The following is a 17548-nucleotide window of genomic DNA, read 5'->3' as shown; positions in this document are numbered from 1 at the left end:
CAGAATTTCCTCTGTATTTTCGACATTTCATAAACTTAAATCCTGTCATAACTTGGAAATCCAATAAAACTACACCAACTACTAAAAGATATACTGATTAGACTACCAATGAGAAGAGACCAAGTAAAAAGTATTTTCTTAAGCTACAGTATGTTGTTTCAATCTCTGCCGACTAAGAAAGCTTTGCAGCTGAAAATTGTAAAGGTCCAGGAGTACCTTCTTAAGTTCAACTTTAGGTGGTGATCCTTCTTGGTAGAAGCTTGGCATTGGGTTTGCTCTAAATGTCAAGCTCTTCCTAAGCTGCTTGAGAGCTGCCTCTCGCTCTTCCTGAAGAATGTAAGGTTCATAAGACAACAATAGAAGAGGTCATCTTACAAAGTTCAATTTAACATAACCCAAACAAGAGAACCAGAATTTTTAGGGAAAAAAGAAGAAGAAAAAGTGACGCTCTCCAGTGGATGAACATACCTTAGTTCTAGCTTCGCATTGGTTCCTCTCTGGAGTATCGCGATAAAATAAAACATGAAATCTTCTTGCCTTAGTGATAAGAGCCCAAAACTGTAGTTTTAACCTTGTAACAGACATACTTTTAGACTAATTATGTGAGTAATAATTAAGAGTTAACACTGATTACGTGTTTTTATGCATTTTAGGCTTCAAAGTCCATTATGTGCATAAATGTGCCACTTTAGCGAGATAAAGGAGCAAGGGTCGGTTACTAAGGAGTTCCATGATTAAAGGCCAAGATTCAAGAAGACAAAGCCTTTCTAAAGCCCAGTCAAAAGCTGAAAAGTCGACGCGAGCAGAAACAACACACAAAGTCAGCAGAACCTCCGAAGGCCGTATCTTTGGACTCAGGCCTCGGAATGGGGCCTACCTTATGTCAAAACGACCGCCTTGGAAAGAGCTTTCCAATGGTCTAAGCCTTGATCCAATCAGAGGAGCAAAAGTAGACGAAAAGTCTGTTGAAGACAACTGCAGCTGAAGAGGCCTTTATGGACTGAAAGAATTGGGTTTTGGGCCTGATTCTCTGGCCCAAAACATGGCTCCAAGCCCATGCACGATTTTTGGATCTGAAAGTATAAAAACAAAAGCTTAACTCTTTATTAATGGCGGAGAATAGATTAGAAAATAAAAGTAGATAGGTTAGAGTAAAAAGTAGCCATTAAAATAGCTTCTAGATCTAGTTTTTATTTAATTGTTTTTAATTAAGTGTAGTTTCAAATCCGATTCTTGTCTTAGATTAAACTCTTAGAATCATTGTTCTTCATTAGTATTAATAAATAAAATAGCTATTTGTCAATTTCGATTCTTGTCATTTACATTTGTGTTAGATCTGATTCATTTATTACTTGTTATTCAATTATTAGTTATTAATTAGATTTTAATTATTGTTTAATTCAGAGTAGTAAATTTCAATTCTTTATATTATGTTTAGTTTAAATTTAATCGGAAATGATAGCGTAATGATTCTCGGCTAAACCTCCATTAGAGGGGGTTGAGAAGCCTTGATGAAAGCTTGATTCGATTATCGTAGAATTCGTTAAGTAATTTCCTTTCCACTCTAGAAACGATTAGTTCACCATGAGAATGGGTTTGATCGTTCACATGCTAGTTATGAATTGGTAGAAATACCATGTGTAATTAGGGATTAGGAAGAACCAATTGTTCTGCGAAGCAATCCAAGTCGGATTTCGACGATTCGTCGTTAATAGGATTAAGTTGAGTTAAGGTGGAATCAATCCCCCTCTAACTCCTTATAATCGAATCAACGTAGCATTCCCTTAGTTATTCCCATAGTCGACTAGTTGCATCTTGTGGGTAGTTGCATCGTAGTCTAGTTGCCTTTTCGTAAATCTCTCATTAGACCTTAAGAAGAGTAATTAGACTAGAAAACACAACATGCGGAAGGACTAGGAGTGGAACGAATCACTCTACTCCACTATATCTCATAGGATTGAGAGTAGAAATCTTTGATAAAATATAGGCACATAATTTAGTTTTAGTTTTACTTGCGTTTTGAGTTTCATCGTTCATTTCGTAGGTAAACTATTCAATTTTATGTTTTATCAAATGGCGTCGCTGCCATCTTAGTTTCACTTTCGCATTGTTTTCATAGTGTAAGTATCTTTCTTAAAGTCCCATTAAACCCACCCACCCTTGTTTGATTCATACTGTGGTTTTCCGTTTCAGCGTCGAAAAATTCCGCGACAAATATACACCGAAGCGATCATAGCCTATAAGGAGCGCACTTCTGCTATAGCTAGCACGGAGGAAGAGCGACCACTCCCTTTAAACTCTGGAATTCCAAGTTACACCGAAGCGACCGCTTCCCTATCTGCGACCAGCCTACTAAGCAAATTTTTCCGGATTTCTACGGTTTTGACTTCGAACTTTGATTTTTCAAATTTTTCGATGTTCTAACTTGTTATACACAATCGAACACGCCAGAAACAAAACGCTATTCATAAGTGAAGCAAGGACACAATCGGGTATTCCTTTCTTCCACACCTCGCGATCTCCCCGTTAGAGGTTTATACTAGTATATCGAATTGTTTGGAGTGTTGGCGTGTTTAGCTAAGTCCGGTCTTAGCCTTGTATGAGGTTAAGGTGCGGCGAACAAAAACACCGAGCGTAATTACACAACAACGCGTCAACAAACAAGTCTATCTAGTATACCACCACCACTACACCTCTAGCTACTATTTCACACACATCACGACCTGATGCCCGACGAAGAAGAGACTCGGCTCTCGACTTCTACAAAGCCTTGAGCGATAGCCCCAAATCTTGCATCGTTCTAGCAGACCTAGTGGGGGATTTCCGAATCCCCCCAAATATATTTAATTTGTTACCTGTTTTTCATGGATTAGACCATGAAAAACCTTATCGGCTTTATCGCGTAGGATTGAACAAGTCCTAACAACATTCCACCATCCTACGGTTGGTGCGGAACAAATTAAACTAAGGGGTATTCCCTTTCACCTTAGCCGATAAAGCGGCGTCTTGGTTAACTCCCCTGCCCTAATTACGGGACTCGTGGGCTAAACTTGTTCACCTGTTTATGGAACATTTTTACCCACCCCTAAAGACGGATGAGATGCTCTCCAAGATTCATTTCTTTTCGACAAAATCCTCATGAAACATTTTCAGAGGCTTGGAATCGTTCACCGATCTCCTTATAGAGTGTCCACATCATAACTTAGCGAAAACCGTTAGTTCGTGCCTTTTCAAAGGACTTCTACACCACCATAAAGAAGTCCTAGACATAATGAATGGGGGTAGTTTCTTAAGCAAAGGAGCCTCGGAGGCTTATAAATTTTTAGAGGATCAAACTAAAGCGAAATAACAACTGGGGGGGGTAGTGATGATATCCACCGCTCTGCTAGTTCATCAAATACGATTAAGGCGCCCGGTATGTTTGAAATTAAACACGATCCCGAGCTTAAAACTCTAATCGAATCACTCACTAAAAGGTAGAGGCCATTTCGGTTCAACAAAAGCCTATCCCGTCATGAATGTAAATTCAAATCCATGTAGTTTCTGTTGGTGCCACGAGCATCCGGACTTCCAATCGTCCTATAGCCTATGAACAGGCTTGTTCCATTAATAGTGAACCTACCTAACTTTGAGACAAAATCCCAACTTCGGTTGGAGAAATAACCAACACATCACACCTCCGGGTACAATAATCAATATGTTAGGCCAACACAAAGTTTTAACCAAGCTCCACCACGACAAGGGCGAGGTCGGGGTAATTTTAATAATTATAACAACCAAGTGCAACCTCGACAAGGTCAAGCACAAAGTCAAGGTAGTTATAATAATTATAATGCTAATAGAGGTATCGTTCGGTAAATAATAACTATCAAAATCCACCCATAAATAATTCACGTAAAATAGTTCGATCCACCACACCCGACTACTACACCCACACAACCGATCGTCTTGACACCTTCATACAAGTGAGCCAAAAACTTTTCCAAACCATGGCTCAATCTAACCAACAAATTCTACAATCCGTTAATAATTTAACCCAACAGTTGGCTCAAGATAAAGCCCAACCCAAAGGTGTGTTTCCAGGTCACGAAATACCTAATCCTAAAACAACAAATACAGCCTTTGAGGTAACCGATAATACTAGTAATGAATATGAAAATGTAGGTAAGCTAAAGGCCATCACCACTCTCCGTTCTGGCAGAGTGGTTGATAACAAAGTAACTATGCCTATAGTTACCCCACCAGTCGCCCCTACACCTGCTATTTTACTAGATACCGAAATAGAAACTGAAAGAGCCTACCAATTGTAGAGGTACCAGTTACAACACAACCTAAAAAACAAAAGCCACGGTTAAACATCTAGGTGATACCATTGCTAAATATAAACAGAAACCGCCGTTTCCACAAAAATTAGCCGTGTTAACTAGGGATACAAATTATGAGGAGATTAGGGATGTTTTCAAGAATCTAACTATAAACCTTCCCTTCCTCGAAGCTATAAAAAAGCTACCACACCATGCTAAGTTTCTTAAGGAATTGTGTACTACTAGGCGTAAGACCAATATACCAAAAGACGCCTTTTTAACAGAACAATTCCCAACTCTATCTGAACATAATGGAATTGTTAAGTACAAGGACCACGGTCGATCCATCTTGTCAATGCACCTTAGGAGATTCCTATCTGACGACGGCGTTATTAGACACGGGGGCTAGTGTTAACTTACTCCCGTTTTATTTGTATAGACAAATAGGTCTAGACGAGATGCAACCCACTAAGATGACGTTGCAATTAGCTGATCGGTCTATTAAGTATCCTAAGGGTGTGGTCGAAAATGTGCTCGTAAAAGTTCAGGATTTTTACTATCCGGCTGATTTTGTCATCCTCGATACAGAAGTCGTTAACGACTCTGTCCCGATCATCTTAGGGCGTCTTTTTCTGGCAACTGCCAATGCGCTCATTAATTGCCGCGATGGTTCAATGTCCATGTCTTTTGGCCATCTTGCTGTTGAAGTTAATGTTTTTAAAACAAAGACACAGTTACCCGATTCGTTTATGGATGGAGAGGTTAGCATGATCGAGAGCTTTGCTCAAGATTATTTCAACAACACGTTCCCTGATAATCATATGCCTAAATTTCTTTCCTTTGGAAGTTCAGACTCCAACATTTCCATCCCTACACTAGTCGATACACATATTACGGATGAGGAGGAGATAGATGACTTTCTCAAAGATATAGAGGACTATCATAGTAACGTGGATAGGACCAATCTAGATGAGCAATTCGATGAGTTTCTTAGAGCAGGTGATGATTCACCCTATCAAGAAATACTTTGCACAACATCCACCTCGATTTCCCTCTTTCCACCCTTTCAAAGGAATCTCGAGTTTGCACTCGATCCTTTTGTTTCTCCTGTGCTCCATAATTTTTTAAATCCACCTAGTAAACAAATACTTCAGAAGGACAAACCATTTGACACCTTCATTTTCAGACTTGAGACAGTCCCTACACATACCATGAATGAGTTTTGTGCTAAACCCACATCCTCATTTTTTTCCATCCTTTCCTTCTACAACTTACCCATATCCACCATATTCTCCACAACCATTCACTCTTCCACACTTATTCACTAGGACACCCTCTCGTTCAAAAATGAAAAAGAAGGTGCATGCTAGGTATAACACCCTGGGTTTTTATTCTTTGTTTTCCTAATAATAATAATAATAATAATAATAATAATAGGTTAAACTGAATATAGATAACTATCAGATACTGATAAAAGTCCGTAAATAACTAGATAAGAGTTATCATTTTTTTTTGAGAAGTTAAATAAAAACTAGAAAATAGGGGTTTCTCACGTAGAGTTTTTAGGGAAAAACAAAATGAGAGTTTGAAAAAAAAAAGGAGGAGAGTTTTACTGAGAGGAAAAAAAAAGGGGGGTTGAACAAGAAAGATCGTCCAGTTTCGCGCGACGGTCTACTTCAGTCGACTTTGGGGGTTTTCTGCTTAAGGAAAGCTGTTTGGTTTTAAATCGGTGAGTAGTCTGAAGTTTTTTTGTTATATGTGTTTATGCTATTCATCCCAGTAATACTGTTTTCCAGAATTGAAATAGTGTAAACCTCTTTAATGGTGTCGACTGAGTTATACGAATGTCGCAGTACCACAGTATGTAAAACTCTGTTAAGGTGCAGACTCTGTTAATGATGCCGACTCTGTTAGAGACCATTTGGAAGTACTACAGTAAATAAATTCTGACGAATTTGAGCATTTAACTATCGAAGCCTTGACACTGGTTGTTACTGGCGTCGTCACCAGAACCCAAATCGTCCTGTTTTGTGTTGGTTGAATGAATTGTTTTGTTGGAATTTTTGTTGTGATGTTATACTGTTAGTTTGAATTGATTGTTGATGTTTGATTGTTAGTTTGAATTTGATTGTTGATGTTTGATTGTGCACTGGAGAGTGCGAAGTTGAAGCTCGGGAATAGGGCGTTAATGGAGGTCGAAATATAGATCCAGTTTTGAGGGAGGAATTGGGGAATCAATGAATTGGGTTTTTGTATGAACTAAAGAAGTAGGGGTTTTGATGTAGGTTATTTTCGAGTAGATTAGAAGTGTTGGGGGTTGGAAATTTGTGGTGGTGGATTGAGGGAGAGAGCTGATGGCGTTGGTGAGGGAGACGACCCTTGGTTGGGTTTGAGATTGGGCCGAATCCCTCATAGTGTTGGTTAGGTAACACCTACGAGTCTTATTGGATGGCCGGTGGTGGCTGGAGTGGAGGAGAAGAAAATGAACAGTAAAGTCTGATTTGGGCTTAGGCCCGAAAATCGTGGGTTGGGCTTAGGCTTTAACTTTTTGATTTTTATTTTTGACTTAAGTTAGGCTATGGGCCCTAGTGCTTTGGGCTTTTTGGTTTTTTGGAGTTTAGGCATGGTTGACCAAGGTTGGCTGTTGACCAGAGTGGACTCTGACTTTGACTGTTGACCAGAGTGGACTTTGACTTTGACCAGTTGACCCGAAAATTTGACTTTTTCCAAAAATTATGATTCGGTCTATTAGGATAAGTCTAGGATTATTAGCATGTTTGACTTAGGCTAGGACCTTTATAAATATACTTGTGTACGTGTATTTACTGCTTTGTGATTTTTAGTCTTTTACGATACACAACGTTATGACACTTATACATCCATGAAATTAATAATGCGTAAACCAAAAATACTTGAATCAAGATATTCATTCGTTCTCTGAAATAATATATACAATAAAGTTCAATAATGCGTAAACAAAATTTATCGCACCCTTTTAAAACTCTCCACGCCTAAAGTTTTGGAATTGAGTTTATGACTAATGAAGTCATATGTTAGGTGGGCATTTATTGAATGTGCCATAAATGGCCCGTTAGCGTTATATAAGAGTATTCATTGAATGTGCCATGAATGACCCAGGTATTCATTGAATGTGCCATGAATGACCAGATAGTTTGGACTGCCCTAAAGAGGAACTAAGGTATTCGCCTTGCGGGTTAGTTGAATTCCTTGAGTGTACGGGAATGTAGGATTAGGTATTCCTTGAATGTGGCAGGAATGACCCAGGGCATTCATTGAATGTGCCATGAATGGCCCGTTAGTGATATGATAGGTATTCCTTGAATGTGGCGGGAATGACCTAAGGAATTCATTGAATGTCCCATGAATGACCTGAGTTTTTGTGCCCAAAGAGGCTGTGAAATATGTGTATGAAAGCCCAGAGATGGCTATAATATTGGGGTATTCGGTGGGAGAGAGGCACACAGGAATGTGTGATTTGGCAAATGTGTGGAGTGCAAATCGTGGAGTAGGTACTAAAGGGTGGGTGTATAAGAAAAGTAATTGATTAAGTGATAAGAGAAATTGATTTGATTATAAGAGTTTGTTTGGGCTTACTTTTGAATACATAGAAGATATCTATATCTGTTATATACAAGTTCTAACTTTCTTTTGCAGGAGGGTAGGACTTAATAATATTTTGTGCAGGGACGCGGTCCTACCCTTATACAGCGGCGGATATCGGTAAGTGTAATTCAATTATTTAGATATAAAAAGGAGTTATTAGAATGAGTAGTAAGATGGAAATTAATAAAATGGAAGCTTTGCTTGGGAAGAAACTATGCCGGTTGAGATGACGGAACTACCTGTCTTCCAAGCTGAGAATGATTAGGTTATGATAGATTTAAAGTGTTAGTTGGATAAGTAAAGTTTGAAATGTTTATATGTAGTTAGTCTACTCATACCAGCAAATTCCCATTTTGTGACCCATGTTTGCTTTGTTTTGGCAACGTGGGTGTGTTCTTGGGAACATAGGTGGAAGGCAGTGGAACCGCGGCGTGTGATTAGGATTCGTGCCTGGAGCGGTCCGTTAGTATTCTTTTAGGTCTGATTCTTTGTTGGAAGAATGTAATAACGTAGTTTATCTTTTTCATGGCATGAGAACATGGTAGTGAGGAATTTATTTGGAGAGTTTGTTTGATGTTTTATTTGGAAGGATGTTATCTTAATAAAGAAATTGCGGATAATTGTTGGGATTTTTGTTATTTAAGTTGATTCTTTTATGATATGGCTGTTAGGGTTTTGTATGTGTAGTATCCCCTGTCATAGTCTGGGTTTTTAAACAAGTGAACCTAGTGATGTTTGAGATTTTCTTTATCTCAAATATTCACTTTGTTATTGTTTAGAAATTCGGGCTGTGACACTAGGTTACGTAATAGGGTTATCCGACTTCGCTTTCATTTTACTAGGTTGCGTCATAGGAAATCTTGGTGCTTGATTGTGTTTGGATATGTTTTCTGTGATATTTATTTATGGAATGATCCACAACTATTTTGGTTGTTGATATATGATAAACTGCATATTCATACATATGTTTAGATAAAGTCTCGAGTATCTGACTAAAAACGACTCAACTTTTGTGTTTGGTGCATTTCCTTTCATTTCCATATATTGGTGAGTGCACCATTAAGGTAACCGGGCCCTCCCTACGGAGTGTGTGGCTGTAAGTACCGGATCCTAAGTCCACGTTTAAACATAATTCACGTTTTCCACTCTTGCATGTTTTCTCAGATTTTTGAGTCATGTTTTTCTATGGGGTGAATTATGTCCTTCTTGTTTATTGTTTTTCTTTTTAAAATTAAAAATAGATATATATATATATATATATATATATATATATATATATATATATATATATATATATATATATATATATATTAAAGAATAAGCATAGTAACCTAGGAAGTCTCGAATCGACTTTAAAAGACCCATCTAAAAAACAAATTTTCTAAGCCGTTGTAAAAAATTTGTTTGGGGGGTGGGGTGTTCGTGTTTCCGTACTAAAATGTTTTATGTCCCATTAGAGTTGCTTAGGCCGTTTAATTGTATTACGATTCAGGTTGACATAATCCATGAATTTAGAGTTCAATTGTTCGCATAACGTACGTCATGCACGCACTTCGAGGCATTTTCCACTATCTTATATGTCATTCACGGTCGGAATAGAGTGTTTTATGGATCATTAGATTGAAAATTCTCTCCTGATCATTTCCATATCTCATTCACAAAAATCGGACCAGTAACAAAGCGGCAATTTTGATTTGAAGTTTTGCGAAAAATCGAAAAAAATCACAAATTTCGATTTGGGCTTGGGCCCAACCAGCATACCAGGCGGCGCTCGCATCTTTACCTTAGCCAGCCAACATCGCGATCATCTTCCACAAACCGCCATTAACGCCCAAAGCTCCAAAAACCTAAAAAAATAAAAAAAAATATATAAAAACAAAACCAAATTAACCCACACCCCCAATTCAAATCGATTTCAAATCTAATCTAAAAGCTTTCCACCACCACCTCCACCAAATTAAATAAGCAAAAACCACCGAAAATATCAAATTTTGAACCGCCGCGCCACCACTCCACCACCACCACTGTTTGCTTCAGTCGGTCAATTCAAATCCCACCACCACATCCCATTTAAACCCCCACTACATTCCAAACACCAATGGCTCAACAACGCCGAATTTTACCAGAGCAAGCTTTTCGCGGCGACCACTTCGCCCGTTTTACGTTTTCACGGTGTGAAATGATCGGTCGAGATGGAATAGCTTGTGGTACTTTCGACCGAAGCCTATTACCCACGAGGACTTAGTCCGATGGTTCTACAATCTGAGGGAGTTGGAGGGACTAGGATTTTTGTAATGGTGGCGAAGAGGAGGAGGAAGATTCTAGGCATTCCGCCTAGAATCCATCTGGTTTGTTGGTATAATGGGGTAGAGCCTTGAGGCATTCGCCTAGAATCCATCTGATGTCACGTTGCAAGAGTCCCAATATAATGGGGTAGAGCCATTGATGAGCGTGGAGTTCTCCATCTTGGTTTTACTTAGCATGATTAGGGGACTACAATCGCGCCTCTCCCCGATAACGATCATTGTGTTATTCGAGCATCCAGGACTTACATTACCAACCTCGCGATCTATAAGGTGTCCAATGAGTTTGGAGGTTGGCTCGATGGATGAAGAGGAGGCCTGGGATGAGGAGGATTTGACTTGTTTGATGCCTTGGAGGGGTGCCCTGGGGAAGGAGAAGGTCGGAGGAGGATTTGACATCGGCTTGAGCTGCCTCCATATCTTATGGATACTCTGTGAAGAAGAAGCGGACTCGACACGAGTTCGCCATCTTGGAGTTTTACTTAGCATGATTAGGGGATTAGGGGTAGGGAGTTTTTCCTCGGAGTTCTCCTTAGGGATAGCCATCGTTTGATGTTTTATGTTTTAATTGTAGTTTCATTTTATTGTTATTTTTATTTTAATGTAAGTTTTATTTTAAGTAATTTGAATTTTGTAGTGAAATGTACTTGAATGAAAATTTTAATATAATCACGGTTATTTTTATTATGCGTGGTTGTCTCATATTGATCCCACCTTCCCAAATTGTTTGGGGGTGGTTTTATCTATTCCAAAGATGATTTTTATATAACCCTCGTGTTAGAATTTATTATGAGTCAAGGTGAAAATATGGCCGTTTAGGCATATCTAGGAATAAGTATAAGGGTAGGATGAAATCTCGATTAAATAGGTAGATTCTATCATAAATTCAACCTAAAAGATACTAGGTTTGAATTAGAATCAAGAAAATGAGTTGTTTCCGTTTTTGGGTTTGGAAATTTTAGGATTTTCGAAAACTGCCGTAATTAGTTTTGGCAACTTCCCGATCCGTTTTAGCAACTTAAAACCTATATAAACTTCATACATTCTACACTCACAACCCACACTACACCTAAACTCCATCACTCACCTTTCACTCCCACGATTCCCACGTTTCGGCTCATTTTCTGAGTTTCAGCAACTCCAAGCGCTTTCAAGGCCCTCTGAGGATGCGCTTCGCTCTGCATATTTTTTCTGAATTTTTGTCGAGGCTTTTCAGCGCTTCGGGCTGAGCGACCAGCTCTCAAACACTGGATTTCAAAACTTGAGGCCTTTTCTCACCGACTTCCGGGACCAGAAAAATTCCGGTTTTCTGCGGGTAGTTTCGGATCATTCGCGGCTATTCCAGGCGTAATTTTGAGATGACATCTCCAACATTGATACCGAACAGTCTTTTCGAAGATTTGTTCCAAAGCACTACTTATGGTGCTTGGTTTTGTGAGGCGATCACATACGTTAGGCTGGGAGCCGCTTATGGTAAGACCTGATGCACTTTATTCTCCAACACTAGCATCTTATTTTTACGATAACTGCATTTTCTTTGAAAGACCAGATGGAGAACAAGTGTTCTCCATCAACATTGATAATGAACCAATGGAAATTACCAGGTTCTTGCTAGCATTTGTTCTTGGACTTGCTATGCCCGCTGAAATACAAGACCCATGGTGCTATTGGGTAAATAATATGTATGTCTACACTTACGAGTTTTTGCATGAGTCGTATGGCGCCTGTCCATGAACATAGGAACTGTTATGCTTTGGATCATGCTAAATATTTTAGGGGAATAGCGTTTTTCTTCTATGAATGATGCCACTTGCAGCGTCTTCCTTGCTTTAGCCACGGGACGTATGTGTCATGACCTTCCCCGAACCTTAATGTCTAGTTTAGCTCGATCCCATAGCATGAGGCATAAGTACCTTCTTATGCCTGTTCTAATATCCCGTATTATGCTATGTTTCTTTCCTGTTTTTTGTACACGTTTCACGGATTGGATTCTGATGCGACAGCATGCGACCCACCAATAGTATTATTCGATCTTTCCATGCAATGACTTGGCAAGGGTGGAGGATACAACCTCATCAGGTTGCACCTTACACCCCGTCAGACCAAGTGGCGCTTAATAGGTTAGCAATCATAGATGATAAATGGCGGGAAGCCTGGCAAATTATCATGGCATGGCAGGACGCGAAGGAACCTCACTTCTTTATAGAAGAAGAGGATGAGGAAGATGATGAGTAGTGCGGGAGATAAGGTAAGTTTTCATTCTAGTAGAGTCTGCTTATGTCCCAAGCAATTTCATTCTTGTTAACCCCATAATGGGTAGAACTCATATAGAGTTGCGTCAGTTCTTATTTCCTATATTAGTACGTTCTAACTTTGTTTTGCAGATGTTCCTAAATTTCACGCGCTTCAATGGTATTTTTCCTACCCTCTTTATTTAAATGCTTTGAGGACAAAGCATGTTTTTTTTGTTGGGGGCATAGAAACACGTGTAATTAAGGCATCTGTTAGGATATAGATAGGTATAATATGCATTTCTTTTCTAGATAAAATTTAAAAAAAAATCAAAAATATAAATAAATAAGTTATGCTATACACTTAGGAATATTGATATTGTTTCTTTCTCTGTGCTCTTAACAATCTAGAAATCTCACGTAGCTTTTGCATCAGAATAATTTTTAGAAACTTAGGTTAATATGTAGGTAATAATCTTTGCATCTATCTATAAATATATTACATGAGTATCGATGATTGTTAGTAGTAAGTTTCTGAAATCTAGGCTAGAGTACTTATTCTAAAATCTGTGAGAATATAGCCTAAAGCCTTATATGAAGCGAAACATTTGAGAAAGGACACAAAGGAGAAGTAAAATCCGGATAGAGAAATCACCGTCCACTTGCTTGATCACTATGTCATATCCTAAGCGAGAATTTAGGTCCTCTTTGGATCGATATAGCCAGAAATTCAACCACATGAATTATTTTCCGCTAATTAAGCCCCTCTCGAGCCTTTCTTTAGCCTTCCATAAACCAAAATTCCTTTACCCTTATTAAAAACAAAACAAAATAAAAAATAAAAAAAAATCAACCTACCCAATCTAGAATAAGTCCGAGAATAGAATGAGGAAGAAAGAAGAAGAGAAAAACACGTGTAAACAAAAGTTAGTTAATTGCTTCAGAAAATAAAGAAAAGAAGTTTCCATCCAAAGAAAAGAAAAATAAAAATAAAAATAAAATAAAAACTCCAAAAATAGAATAAAAGGGAGTCAAAAGCCAAAGAAAAGAAAAAGAAAAAAAAATGGCTAAGGATGGAAACAAAGTATAGAAGCAAAAGAAAATAACAAGGTTTTCTCTAAGTTACATAATATGAAGACTCTATTATCTCAGACTTGTCCTTTTGAATATCCATTTCCTTCCTTCTTAAACCATCTCCTAATCCCCGCAACACCAAATAAAGACCTCTAGCTCAATTAGGAATAGGCTAGTGTGATAGTAAGTGGCAAATGTGTTTGATCGACTCCGGCTTCCTTGTTGTCATTGAGATTGTAAGGTAAAGTGTACCCACTGCGCACTAGAGTAGCGAAACTTGAGTGGAAAAATCAGAGTGTTGTAGTATAGATGAAGTTTGTGAGTACCTTCACTGGAAAACTCTCACGAGGCTACAACTCGTCCACTAGGGAATTCCTAGTGGTTTAAGGCCTTGTTGCATATGGTTAATGCAATCGCACTCAGCGAAACGAGAGTAGTTAAAACTCCATTTTTTGGTCACTTATTCTAATTTCTCATCTCTGCTTGAGGGGGCCAAAAATGTTGTTTGGGGGTGGTTTGATAAAAGCTCAAAACTGTAGTTTTAACCACATAATGAGACATACTTTTAGACCAATTATGTGAGTAATAATTAAGAGTTAACACGATTTTGTGTTTTATGCATTTCAGGCTTCAAAGTCCATTATGTGCAGAAATGTGCCACTTTAGCGAGATAAAGGAGCAAGGGTCGGTTACTAAGGAGTTCCGTGATTAAAGGCCAAGATTCAAGAAGACAAAGCCTTTCTAAAGCCCAGTCAAAAGCTGAAAAGTCGACGCGGGCAGAAACAACACACAAAGTCAGCAGAACCTCCGAAGGCCGTATCTTTGGACTCAAACCTCGGAATGGGGCCTACCTTATGTCAAAACGACCGGCTCGGAAAGAGCTTTCCAATGGTCTAAGCCTTGATCCAATAAGAGGAGCAAAAGTGGACGAAAAGTCTGTTGAAGCCAACTGCAGCTGAAGAGGCCTTTATGGACTGAAAGAATTGGGTTTTGGGCCTGATTCTCTGGCCCAAAACATGGCTCCAAGCCCATGCATAATTTTTGGATCTGAAAGTATAAAAACAAAATCTTAACTCTTTGTTAATGGCGGAGAATAGATTAGAAAATAAAAGTAGATAGGTTAGAGTAAAAAGTAGCCATTAAAATAGCTTCTAGATCTAGTTTTTATTTAATTGTTTTTAATTAAGTGTAGTTTCAAATCCGATTCTTGTCTTAGATTAAACTCTTAGAATCATTGTTCTTCATTAGTATTAATAAATAAAATAGCTATTTGTCAATTTTGATTCTTGTCATTTACATTTGTGTTAGATCTGATTCATTTATTACTTGTTATTCAATTATTAGTTATTAATTAGATTTTAATTATTGTTTAATTCAGAGTAGTAAATTTCAATTCTTTATATTATGTTTAGTTTAAATTTAATCGGAAATGATTGCGTAATGATTCTCGGCTAAACCTCCATTAGAGGGGGTTGAGAAGCCTTGATGAAAGCTTGATTCCGATTATCGTAGAGTCGTCGTAATTTCCTTTTCACTCTAGAAACGATTAGTTCACCATGAGAATGGGTTTGATCGTTCACATGCTAGTTATGAATTGGTAGAAATGCCATGTGTAATTAGGGATTAGGAAGAACCAATTGTTCTCGAAGCGATCAAATCCGGATTTCGACGATTAAATGTTATTAATAGGATTAAGTTGAGTTAAGGTGGAATCAATCCCCCTCTAACTCCTTATAATCGAATCAATGTAGCATTCCCTTAGTTATTCCCATAGTCGACTAGTTGCATCTTGTGGGTAGTTGCATCGTAGTCTAATTGCCTTTTCGTAAATCTCTCATTAGACCTTAAGAAGAGTAATTAGACTAGAAAACACAACATGCGGAAGGACTAGGAGTGGAACGAATCACTCTACTCCACTATATCTCATAGGATTGAGAGTAGAAATCTTTGATAAAATATAGGCACATAATTTAGTTTTAGTTTTACTTGCGTTTTGAGTTTCATCGTTCATTTCGTAGGTAAACTATTCAATTTTATGTTTTATCACTTAGCTAATGTGGTCCTTTTCTCTTATTTGTTTTTCAAGAATATGTTGAAACCCTCTTCTACTATTTTAAGTTAGATGAATAGTTCGTCCTGGTTGTGACTCCGTCTGTTTCACTTTTTTTTTAGTGAGAGAAATGAAATCAAACCTATTAATCTCTTTATTCTACTTAATCAGGGAACTTGGAACAGGTTTCCGAGCGGCAGGGAAAATATCTAGCAACTATGTTAAACCAGATTGGAAAAGAAGGCGGAGGACATGCAAACTGTGTCGGAGACAAGGAATTAGGTGCCTCATTGTCTACAAGCATTTAGGCAGCATGGCAAGTGTTGGCAGATACAAAGCTCTTGTAGACCTCAAGAAGAGCAAAGTCGGTATCTCAAAAATTTAGTTATTTATGCTAATTTACTTTAACTAAGTGGCTAACTAAGTTACTTATCTTTCTCAGAAGGTAAAAGGTCTGGTTAAACTTACACAAAACAAAAAAATACAGAGAAATTCAGAGTTTTGGTTCCTCAACAGTGAGTACTTACCTCTGACGGATGTAAGGGCTTAATAATAGTTTAGTAGTCATTTGAGAACTTCTCTATAGCACCAATCTCAATAATAAGAGCTAGTGTTTCACTCGCTACCATACCCACAGATGGATCACTTTCATCTAGTAGATTGAAAAGATAAGGTATTGACCTGCAACGAACCACAAATGCATGTAAATTTCTTGCATCGAAATACCATACCAAAATTGAATTTTGTGAATTTAGGATTGACAACAGGCACTCACTCGTTCCAAAGCTTTGGACTTATACTCCAACTATTCAAGCTTGCAAGTAGAAAGGACCAAGCGGATATAGCGACTATTAGTACTTGATTATTAAGCTCACTTGTTGCTTCCCTCAATAACACCAATAAATTTCAATCACCCAGTTCACTTATCAATAGCAGTTTTTCAAAGAAATAGTAAGCCCAAGTACCAATTTGTGATGAAGAAAATCCCATATCACTTGCATTGAGCGTTAAGTATCTTGAGGATCGTATTCTCCGACAAAGGTAACAATTGCCAAAGATTCCAATAACTATGATCATACAGTGAAATTACACAAAAACAGTTCAGTATACAAACAACATTCTTATTATGGTTAAAAATGATAGAATAAATCCCAAGTGTCCTGTTATATCATACTTACACATAATACACTCGATGGATCAGAATCAAGCTTCAAAGCTTGGGAGATTCAAGGAATTGAGTCTTCCAGTATTTCATGTTCTACTCCAATATCCTGACAACCGACAGTGAGGGACAACAATCCTACAAATCACAATGCCAGAAAATGCATGTTTTATTAAATAAGATTACTGGAAAACAGAATGTCTTAGTTACTTCAAAGGATTAAAGATTACCAAGGATGCGAGAAGCTAAAATTATCTCGTTGGTAGATTTAGACCTGATGGAGATGAGGCACGAGTAGAGTAGAGCTATAGAACTGCAAAAACAGAATGAAGTTTGATATACATAGTAATTTACTGATAAAGGGAGACTCGTTGAGTTTGAGAGGTGTGCGAGAGACCGAGAGTGGAGAAGAATGAGCTTTTATTGCCATCAAAATTTCGCATGGGAGAGGGTAGGAGTAGCTTTTTTTTAGTTTGTTCGTCGGTTTGCGAAACTCTCCAGTTTCTTTCTTTCGCCACCGCCACCACCACCACCACCACCAATTATATCTGAAAATATCGTGGTTAAACCAGAATTTTTATATCGTCGAAATATCACAATATATCCACAAATATCATCGATATTTACACTGGTATTTATCCAAATTAATATCGCGATATTTATATATCAATTTCTGAAATCTTGATATTTATCGCGATATATCACTATGAATTGAACTACGGACCTTTAAACCTGAAGCATCAGACCCAATAAAGTGTATACAACGAACATCCATAGGAAATAATGATTATCCCAAAGAC

At 38.0% G+C, this 17548-nt stretch overlaps 2 long non-coding RNA genes across 2 annotated transcripts; both read right to left on the bottom strand.

Annotated features, from left to right (window-relative positions):
- Positions 1-224: 224 nt before the first annotated feature.
- Positions 225-16451, bottom strand: LOC147523059 (uncharacterized). Its single transcript, XR_015195886.1, has 3 exons — positions 16362-16451; positions 16114-16267; positions 225-327 (listed from the first exon to the last, which is right to left on the bottom strand). It is a non-coding gene; the product is annotated as an uncharacterized LOC147523059 (long non-coding RNA).
- Positions 16452-16550: 99 nt separating this feature from the next.
- LOC147523058 (uncharacterized) lies at positions 16551-17108 on the bottom strand. The gene is made up of 3 exons (XR_015197073.1): positions 16979-17108; positions 16765-16886; positions 16551-16653 (listed from the first exon to the last, which is right to left on the bottom strand). It is a non-coding gene; the product is annotated as an uncharacterized LOC147523058 (long non-coding RNA).
- Between the last annotated feature and the right edge of the window lie 440 nt (positions 17109-17548).

Source organism: Coptis chinensis, chromosome 1 (assembly GCF_015680905.1).
Source record: "Coptis chinensis isolate HL-2020 chromosome 1, ASM1568090v1, whole genome shotgun sequence".
Classification (NCBI taxonomy): domain Eukaryota; kingdom Viridiplantae; phylum Streptophyta; class Magnoliopsida; order Ranunculales; family Ranunculaceae; genus Coptis; species Coptis chinensis.
Note: the sequence above shows the minus strand (reverse complement) of the source record. Positions and strands in the feature narration are given on the sequence as shown.